Below are 10883 nucleotides of genomic sequence, written 5' to 3' on the forward strand. Positions count from 1 at the left end.
ATTAGTGAAGGTCTATTCATGTGTGATCTAAGCAGAGGGAAGAGCCGGTGCAAAGGGACTAAGGTACAAAAATGAACAGAAGACATAAATATATAGCTCCATAAAAAAGACACACAAATGAACATGTAAACCAGAAAAGATGCCCAATTTTGCTTATGGGAAAATAAATGCACAACACAATACTGAGATACCCCATCTCTCCTCTCAGATTAGCAAAAAGCAAAAGGGTGAGAAACACCCTCCTGGCCAGGTTTGAGGTGACAGACAGTATTGTCATATGTTGCTGTTATGTTGCTGAACTCTATATAAAATGGTACTAACCTAAGCTGGGCAGTCAGCAGATTTTTACAAAATCACGTGCATTTACCCTATGACCTAGCAATCCCAATGCTAGGAATCTACCTGAGGGCGTACCTCCACAAAAGGAAACAACAAAAATAAGGTTATTCATTGAGGTATCGTGTACAGTTACAAAAGATTGAAAACAATCCAAATATGCAATAACTGGGGACCTGTTGAATTAAATATGGTACATCCACACAATGAAGTACTTTGCAGCTGTTAAAAAAAAAAAGAGGAAGCACTTTAAGGATGGGTACAAAGTGGATTCCGATATATATTGTAAGGTTAAAAAGGCAAGATACGAGCTTCCCTGGTGGCGCAGTGGTTGGGAGTCCGCCTGCCGATGCAGCAGCCGCGGGTTCGTGTCCCGGTCCGGGAAAATCCCACATGCCGTGGAGCGGCTAGGCCTGTGAGCCGTAGCTGCTGAGCCTGCGCGTCCGGAGCCTATGCTCCGCAACGGGAGAGGCCACAACAGTGAGAGGCCCGCGTACCGCAAAAAAAAAAAAAAAAAAAAAAAGGCAAGATACAAAATAATGCCTATGCTACTTTTGTTTTTTTTTAAATCAGTTTTATTGAGATATAACTGATATACAAAGAACTGATCATATTTAATACATACAATTCTAAGAGTTTGGACATATGCAAACAACCTTAATACCAACACCACAGTCAAACTCATTGACATATCCAGCACCTCCCAAAGTTTCCATGTATCCATTTGTTTTTGTTTTGTTTTGCTTTGATAAGAACAGTTAACATGCCATCTACCCTCTTAAATTTTGAAATGCACAATACATATTGTCAACCTTAACCACTATGTTGTACAGCAGATCTCTAGAGTTTATTCATCTAGCAAACTAAAACTTCACACCCACTGAACAAAAACTCCCTGCTTCCCCCATCCCCACCCCCAGCTCCTGGCAATCACTATTGTATTCTCTGCTTCTGTGAGTTTGATTATTTTATTTTATTGGCCACTCCACATGGCTTGTGGGATCTTAGTTCCTCTACCACGGATCGAACTCGGGTCCTCAGCAGTGAAAGCAGAGTCCGAACCACTGGACCGCCAGGGAATTCCTGAGTTTGACTATTTAGATACCTCATATAAGTGGAATCATGCAGTATTTGTACTTCTGTGACTGACTTACTATACACTTGGCATGATGTCCTCTGGGGTCATCTGTGTTGTGTAAATGGCAGGGTTTCCTTCTTTCTTAAGATCTAATAATAGTCCATTGTTTATATATACCACTATTTTTTTCTTTTTTACCCATTCATCTGTTGATGGACGCTTTGTTTCCATGTTGCTTTTGTGTGTTATAAAACAAAAACATTGATAAAACAAATGAACATGGCTACCTATGGGAGTGAGCGGGATAAGGGTGTGAGGGCTAGGACTGAAAATGATAATTCTATGGCTATACCTTTTCAAAGGCCTTTTGAATCACCTAAGTGCTTTACATATTCAAAAAATAAAAGGAAATCAAAAAGGATGCAGAGGGACTTCCCTGGTGGTGCAGTGGATAAGACTCCGCACTCCCAATGCAGGGGGGCCAGGTTTGATCCCTGGTCAGGGAACTAGAACCCACATGCATGCCGTTACTAAGAGTTCATATGCCACAACAAAGGAGCCCACCTGCCGCAAGTAAAGGAGCCCACCTGTCACAACTAAGACCTGGTACAACCACATAAATAAATAAATAAATAAATAAAGGATGAAGAAATCCACAAGATACCAGCAGGCTGAATAGACCCACCTGTTTTGCCATGGGTGACCTATGCAATTACTGCAGGCTTGAGGGCTTCACTGGTTTCCTAAGGTTCATTCTGAGGCTGTAAATAGAAAATATATGTTTGGGGAAGGAAAACTGAGATTTTAAATTAGGTTAAGCTGATTGCATTCACCTTCATAAAAACTAATAGCTGGTTACATTACAGTTAGCTGTTCAATTCAGTTACCTCACAAGGCATAGAGAGATATTAATCACAAGTTTTTCATTCTGGCTTTTACTTTTTTTCCCTAAAGTGATTTTGATCTCAGACCAAGTTCAATAATTTATTATACAGTTGCTAAGATTTCAGGAAATAAGGCCAACTTTCTCCTCATATCCATCATCTGACTCACACACCAAGCCCCTGAGGCAGCAACAGCAAACATATTGGTGTCAGCAATCATGGGCTGACTCATCCGTGAATGTGCACAATTAACCCATTGAATATCTCTCCAGCAGGCATTTCATCCTCAGTAGGATCATGTGCACCACATTCACCCACGGTAGGAGCCCAACAAACACACCGTGTGTTCCCACGCATTTCCGCTCTGATGGCTGGCCAAAAACAGTTCCTAACTCCACAGCACCAAGCTGCATCAGCAACAGAGCTCAAACTCAAAACATTCCCTCTAAGCTGAACAGACCATTTCCAGGTTACTCTGCTGCCACGGTGCTAAATCTGAAAGCACCCCAAGCCCTGGGAAAATGATTGCCTACTGTTGCAATAGTTCACATAACAGTTCACAAAATGCTGTAGGGATTACAAGTCTACCAATTTTCATTTGACTGTAGATTTAGCCATTTGGCTTGCTGAGTAGACATATAAAATCACTTAATCTCTCTAAATTTCAGTATCTTCATTTGTAAAACACCCAACTAACAGACTTTTGGTAAGAATTAGAGATACTTGGTGTACCAGGGTTGCAAATAAGCATTCAGGCAGCACTACTCAATGAGCTGAGAAAAGTAAGCTCTTATTTCCATAACTGATTGAAATCTTCTTCCCTAAGGATCCCCACGCCTAACCCACCATGAGTATGGGGGGGGGGGGTTAAAGAAACAACTGCAGCATAATAAAACACTAAACTCTGCTCTCAAAGATCTCAATTCTTTCCAGTTTAAGAGTCTCTTGAATAACACAGCATATTTCATGTAAACATTGTTGAATCTTCCCACCCTCCTTCTCTTTTGCAAGATGGATTTCCAGGGAGACTTACATTTGCAGGGAAGATGGAGAAAATGCTTAGCTGTGGTATTCCCTGATCCCTCTCTATTGCATAGTGGTTGAGCTGGTCTTGCCCAGGCTTGGGCTCTGGTGGAGGTACCAGTGATAGTGAAACCATGTAACTCAGATGGAACTTGAACCCACGTGCTGAGACTCGAACCTGGCCAAAACCCATATTGGGACTTGAACCCACGGTCTTTTAACTGAGATCACACACTTGGTCTCAGGACTTAATGAAGCTCAGGTTCTTGATGTCTCATTGAAGAAAGAATTCAGTGAGAGACAAAGCGATGGGTAAGAAGTGGATTTATTTAGGGAGAAAGACACTTCACAGACAGAGTGTGGGCCATTTCAGAAGGTGAGAGTGGCACCAGGGTATGGGGTTGTCAGTTTTTATAGGGGTGGGTCATTTCATAGGCTAATGAGTGGGAGGAGTATTCCAGCTATTTCAGGAAGGGGCGGGGATTTCCAGAAATTGCGCCACTGCCCACTTTTTGATCTTTTATTGTCGGCCTTGGAACTGTCATGGTGCCTGTGGGTGTGTCACTTAGTGTGCTGATGTGTCACAGTGAGCATATACTGAGGCTCAAGGTCTCGTGGAAGTCGACTCGTCTGCCATCTTGGACCTATTTGGTTCTAATCAGTTTATGTTATGCCCTAGGGCTATGTCATTCTTTTCAACGTTGTGCTTCCCCCTTCCCTCCTGTTTCATTAGGGTCCCTGATTGGGGGCATCCTTTACTGCGTCCACTGCACATCTGAAACTGACACAGTTGTGATCTATTTCTTTGACTCAGTCAAGACTTGCTTCGCTTCCTGAGCCCTGCTTCAGTGTGCAGGTTTGCTATGACACCTGGTTGTGACTCCCATATTTTTCTGTCTCTGGCTACCCTAGAAAACTCTTAGCTCTTCTCCTTACCACCAGATAAGGGCTCCTGATTCCAAGCAGGATCCTGTGGGGCTCCTGGGCACAAAAGCCTTTCTGTGTCCCCCATTTCTTGATTACAGGAAATAGGCATCATTCAACCTCCATGACAGTCCCTGAGTTCCAAAGGGCAGGTTCAAACAGTTGCTAATTAGGGAAGGGAGGGGATGTGGGTGACAAAGGAGGAGGAGTCAAGAGACAACAGTGCAGCCTTGGGGCAGCGTCCTTGTTCCCCCTCAAAAGATACACATAACAATATCTTTGAGCTGTTTTGCAGATACTGAAGCCCCCACCAGGTGGGAGAAGTTAACTGTATGCTGCCTGCAAACAGTAGACCCCAGACTGGCTGGAACCAAAAGGTTGATGCTGCTGACTCCCACTTACCTCACCACCAACCAGTCAGGAGAATGTCCACGAGCTGATCACATCCTCTCTGAACCATTACCATGAAACTTCTCACTACCCCCTCCACATTGAGACATACAGTTTTGAGGGCATTAGACTGCTGTGGCCCCTTTTGCCTGGCAAAGCAATAAAGTTATTCTTTTCTACTTCAACCAAAACTCTGTCTCTGAGATTTATTTAGTGTCAGGGTACAGAGGCCAGATTCACCTTCACTTCTAGGAACGTATGGGTCCCTTGCATGCTCCACTGGAGCTAAGTGCAGCTCAAGAAAGTTAGCTTGGGGACTTCCCTGGTGGTCCAGTGGTTAAGACTCCTCACTTCCATTGCAGAGGGCATGGGTTTGATCCCTGGTTGGGGTACTAAGATTCCACATGCCACACAGCACAGCCAGAAAAAAAAAAAAAGAAAGCAAGCTAGCTTGTCTGGCTACTCCATTTTATGCCATCATTCCCTTGAACATATAGGGCCACTTGCATAGCCGCTTCCTCCCAGGGTTTCAAAGAGAGAATGGGATCAGAGTCCTTGTTTCAAATGTATCTCAACCCATATAATACCCTTCTCACCCTTGTCCTCCTTGGAACTTTGGTCCGGAGAGAGCTAGTAAAGCATATGTCGTCCTCCAACAATGCTCTCTTCACACAGGCTCTTTACCTCTTTTCTTTGTCTGGAAGGAACATTGCAATGTCATATCTTCCTTTTGGAAGTGGCATTCAACTTGCCCACCTCTCTGGGACCATAAAGGTAAAAGGAGATCAGGAAAAGAAATCAGTTTACTGATAAGGGAAGCTCCAAAATAGAGTTCCTTTGCTATATGTGTAAAGCATTTAGCCCTGTGTCTGGCACAGAACATGTACTCAGTAATGCCAGCTATTACTAATAATGCTCTATATTTGTTTACAGCAAAATACCACCAAGCTTTTTCAGAGTGGTCCAGATAATCCAAAATCTATATGCTCATAGGTCAGTTGAATATTTTATTGTTAATAAAGGTAAGCAGAAGGTCCATGTTTACCTTAGGAGTATTGGAAATGATTATTGATTCAAATGTACACAGTCTTTATCTCTATTTTCATATTGCTAGTAGCCCTATTACCCTGGTTTCATGATGCAAATGAAGAGAATTACAAGTGAAAATTTCCCTGTGGACAATATTTGCAATACATATTAATTCATTCATTTAACAAATATTTACCTATTACATGTCAAGGGATACATGAATAAAATATAGATTTTGTTCCTCCTGGACATAGTACAAAGAACTTATTCTTTAACATACAAAGAGCTTTTACAAGTCAGTAAGGAAAGGTCAAACACAAAATTTGACTAAGGATATGAAAAGATAGTTCTCAAACACATGCACACGCACAGAAAAACACACACGAGACCTATCGATATTTTTAAATGTTGCATCTACCCATAGTTAGTGAAATGCAAATTAAATTTCTACGACACCGTATGCTGTATTATAACGAGATTGCTTCTGTCTCCACGTTAGCTGACGCATGAAAACAGTAGATTCGAGGGAGACCACAAAGTTAAAATTTTTAATTACGCGATCAAGATCAGCCAACTCTTAAACCTTTCATCTGTAATAAGGAGGTGGAGGGGAAAGGTTAGAACGCTGGAAATTGAGGGAGAATTTGGGAAGAATGTTTTTGAAAGCTGTTGGTTTGCTGAGTTCCACTCCTCAGAAGACCAGGAGGAGGGGGTGTCCCAGCCTCTGACCTTAGGTCTGGAGAGTAGAGCTTCAGCAGGATCCTCAGAGCCGAGTCACTTACTCAACATATTCATTGAGTCGTGCAAGTCACTGTTGTACTCAGAGGTGGAGATGCAGCAGTGAAAGAAGGCACAGGAGATGTCACCGTATAGAACTTACAGTGTCCTGTGAACAGAATCACAGTTCAGCTATTCAATTCAATTTTATATGTTGATCATTCATTCATAAGGATTAGACTGGAGGGACCTACCAAGTGAATTCCAGGTAAATCTCTGCAGCTGAGGCACATATTAATTAACCTGCTAGAGCAACCAGATTCCAAAACTCCTGTAAAAAAAAAAAAGCTTCAAGTACCTGCTTTTTGTTTTGTTTTGCTATTTCTGTGAGTGATATGCATTTAACTGATCTTTTTCTTCATCTCAAGTCCTGTTTATCAGATTGCTTTTGCCATGAAAAAGAAAGCTCTTTACCGTTAATGGATCATCTTTCATCATCTTAACATGTCAAAATAAAACTCTCAACAGAGCATCAGCATTCAGCCTGGCTTCAAAGAATAATGCTTTTTTCCATCAAACTTTCTTTTGGAGTCTGATTTCCTCCAAAAAGCAATCTTCGAAACAATATTCACCCTGTGCCCTACTGTCAGTATTTCCATGGAATCTGATGGAAAGGCAGTGTGCTCAAAGCGGGATATGGCTCTGCTCCCATGGTTGTCTCCAGCTCACGCCTCCACTTCAGGATGTGACAGGGGGACTGGAGGGCTAGGCTTAGACTCAGAGAAGGGCAGATATGTGCATATGGAAACTGAGCCATCATCCATTTATTTCATTTCTCTTTCATGATAGCCCCCCCTACGGATGGTGTGATTGTGTCTGTCTCCCCTCTCCAGTGGCTTAATATGGAGCAGCTGCCCAAATGAGGCCACCCCGCAGCTAGTGATGGCTCTCCCCTCTTTTTTTTTTTTAATTGGAGTAAAATTGCTTTACAATGTTGTTACTTTCTGCTGTACAATGAAGTGAATCAGCTATATGTATACCTATATCCCCTCCCTCTTGGACCTCCCTCCGCCCCCCATCCCACCCATCTAGGTCACCACAGAGCACCGAGCTGAGCTCCCCGTGCTATACAGCAGGTTCCCACTAGCCACCTGCTTTACACATGGTAGTGTATTTATGTCAAACCTAATCTCCCAATTCATCCCACCCTCCCCTTCCCCCCCCCCCGGGTCCACATGTCCATTCTCTATGTCTACGTCTCTATTCCTTCCCTACGAATAGGTTCTTCTGTACCATTTTTCTAGATTCCACATATATGCGTTAATATACGATATTTGTTTTTCTCTTTCTGGCTTACTTCACTCTGTACGACAGACTCTAGGTCCATGGAGCTCAATAAACAAACAACCCAATTAAGAAATGGGCAGAAGACCTAAAGAAACATTTCACCAAAGAAGACATACAGATGGCCAAGAGGCACATGAAACAATGCTCAACATCACTAATTATCAGAGAAATGCAAATCAAAACTACAATGAGGTATCACCCCACACCAGTCAGAATGGCCATCATCAAAAAGTCTACAAACAATAAATGCTGGAGAGGGTGTGGAGAAAAGGGAACCCTTTTGCACTGTTGGTGGGAATGTAAATTGATACAGCCACCGTGGAGAACAGTATAGAGGTTCCTTAAAAGTCTTCCCTCTTTTTTACCTTTCGCATAAGACCCTTTTGTAAGATTATTCTTCACATCTAGCAACCTCTCAGGCTCTGTGGTAGACATATAGAGCACATTTGGAGTGTTTTGGAAGCTGGATACCTCCATCTTCTCCCCATGCAGCTAAAAGTTCACAATATATGTACTATCTTCTACCAGCAGTTTTGTCTCTGAAGAAGCTGTGGCCGGCTGCAGCACTTCATATGGAGCCATTAGCCTTCACTCTTAGTCCCATGGCTTTAAAATAAGAAGACTAAGTGGGAAGAATTGGGAATTACTCTGATACCCAGGGAACTATAATACAAAAATGACAATTAGCAGGGAAACAAGACTACATTCTTTCATTTCAGATGATTCTCATTTAATCACAGAACGTATCCTTTCTTTTTTCAATTTTTTGGCCATACCACACGGCATTCAGGATCTTAGTTCCCCAACCATGGATCAAACCCGGGCCCCCCGCAGTGGAAGCACGGAGTCCTAACCACTGGACTACCAAGGAATTCCTAGAATCTAACTTGTAATGGAGAGAAGGATTTCTGAGGTCGGGCAGAGAGTGTCAAAGAGGATTACCCTTGTTATCACCCAGATTTTTCTGTGTTTGCCTGGTATCTTCCCGAGTAGTGACACCTAACTCCCTCCACCTCTGAAGCCTGAGACCAAGCTCCAGTTTACAGTGTAACAGCTGGTTATAAATGCCAGGGGATGGCGAAGAAGAAAAGTTCTTCCAACCTATTTGATAAACTCTGGTGGTTTCCTATATATGGTGTTTAGATGATGTTTGCTTGCTGTTTTTAGTAACTTTTCATTGTGATGTAATTTCACATGTACAGAAAAGTTGCAAAAATTGCATAGAGCAGCAGTCCCCAACATTTTTGGCACCAGGGACAGGTTTCATGGAAGACAATTTTTCCTTGGACCGTGGTGTGGGGTTGGGGGGTTGATGGTTCAGGCGGGAATGTGAGTGATGGGGAACAGCAGATGAAGCTTCTCTTACTAGCCTGCCACTCACTTCCTGCTGTGAAGCCCTGTTCCTAACAGGTGGGGGGACCCCTGACATAGAGAACACGTACACATCATAGCCAAATTCATTAACCATTTATATTTTTGTGAATTTGGTCTGTTAGTTTGCTTACTTTCTTGGCTGCTTGTTTCTTTTTGAATAATGTGCCCTTTAGCTTCACACATTCTGTAATATGGGAATTTTGGTTTTCTTCCTTAATGATCAGAATAGAGCTACAAGGGAGGCCTGTTTAACCAAGAATATGCACTTTTCAATTTGGAAGCCAGATCTTGTCACACTGTAAAGGAAGCGTGGTATTTGAAGAAATGGTGTGAGAATTTTGAAAGAAAGGAAAAAACAGAGTTCTACTTCAAAAGAGTGAGGGAATGATCATTAAGAAAAGTTAAGATGACCAGGGACTATTGATAAAGAATTAAGTTGATAAGGAGCATTAAGCAAATCTCTCAATGGAGTTATCTTTTAATATATGACTCTTCTGAGAATTGTGGAAGGGGGAGGGATAAAATGAAAAGGAAAGGCAAACACTGTTCCTAAGGGAACAGTGTGTCTTTATTGCTAGGCATTAAACCACCGGAAAGATTGCATGGTGCCCTGCACCATGCACTGCTGTGTGATAGTTGAGAACATGTGCTCCTCTATCCCAAATCCCATTACAGTCACAAAAGAAGTATAAAAACATAGTCGCCGCAGCTCCAAAAAAGGCAGAAAAGTTGTCAGAAGATGGAACAGTTGGTAATGATCGGCAACATTTACACACCAACAAATACGAATGAGTGTGTACTGTGTGCCAAGCAGGCAGAAGTCCCTGCTCTTAAGAACCTGTTTCTTGGGGCTTCCCTGGTGGCGCAGTGGTTAAGAATTCACCTGCCAGTACAGGGGACACGGGTTTGAGCCCTGACCCGGGAAGATCCCACATGCCACGAAGCAACTAAGCCCGTGCGCCACAACTACTGAGCCTGTGCCCTAGAGCTTGCGTGCCACAACTACTGAGCCCGCATGCCACAACTACTGAAGCCTGCACGCCTAGAGCCCGTGCTCCGCAACAAGAGAAGCCACTGCAATGAGAAACCCGCGCACCGCAACAAAGAGTAACCCCCGCTCGCGGCAACCAGAGAAAGCCCGCACGCAGCAACAAAGACCCAAAGCAGGAAAAAATAAAAATAAAAAAATAAATAAACTTATATTAAAAAAAAAAGAACCTGCTTCTTGTGGGAGATACCTCGTATTCTAAGGGAGTGGTTCACATTTGAAGGAACTCCATGCAGGCAAAAAAAGAGGTTCACCAGGAAAGGGAAGTTTTCCCAACAGAATCACAGAATAACTAATGTCTTGGGGACCCCATCTGCAGATACAGGTAAGACTCCTTAAGTCATAAGAGAATACTCTATACAGAGTTATGCCAAAATTTTTGAAAATATATACAAAAAGGATGATTTTCTCAGAAAGTTTGTATATAAATATACATTATATATAAATTAATATATATAGGTAAATATATATATTTAACTCAATAAGAGGTATAGAAATCATGGATAGATGAATAGACGCTGGAGAAAATGGAAAGTTGGTCAAATGACAACTAAATTTTGTTAAAGGCATCAGACTTATAATTTCATACCCAGATTTCCCCAAATCTTCATGGAAAACATAATACCCATATTGTATAAGTTTCTATATTCTGATCCAGAATTTTTAAAATTGATAGACTATTTTCCAACTTATTCAACAAAACCACTGTAACCCTGATAGAAAAACCACAAAA

Source organism: Stenella coeruleoalba (assembly GCF_951394435.1).
Source record: "Stenella coeruleoalba genome assembly, chromosome: 6".
NCBI classification, from domain to species: domain Eukaryota; kingdom Metazoa; phylum Chordata; class Mammalia; order Artiodactyla; family Delphinidae; genus Stenella; species Stenella coeruleoalba.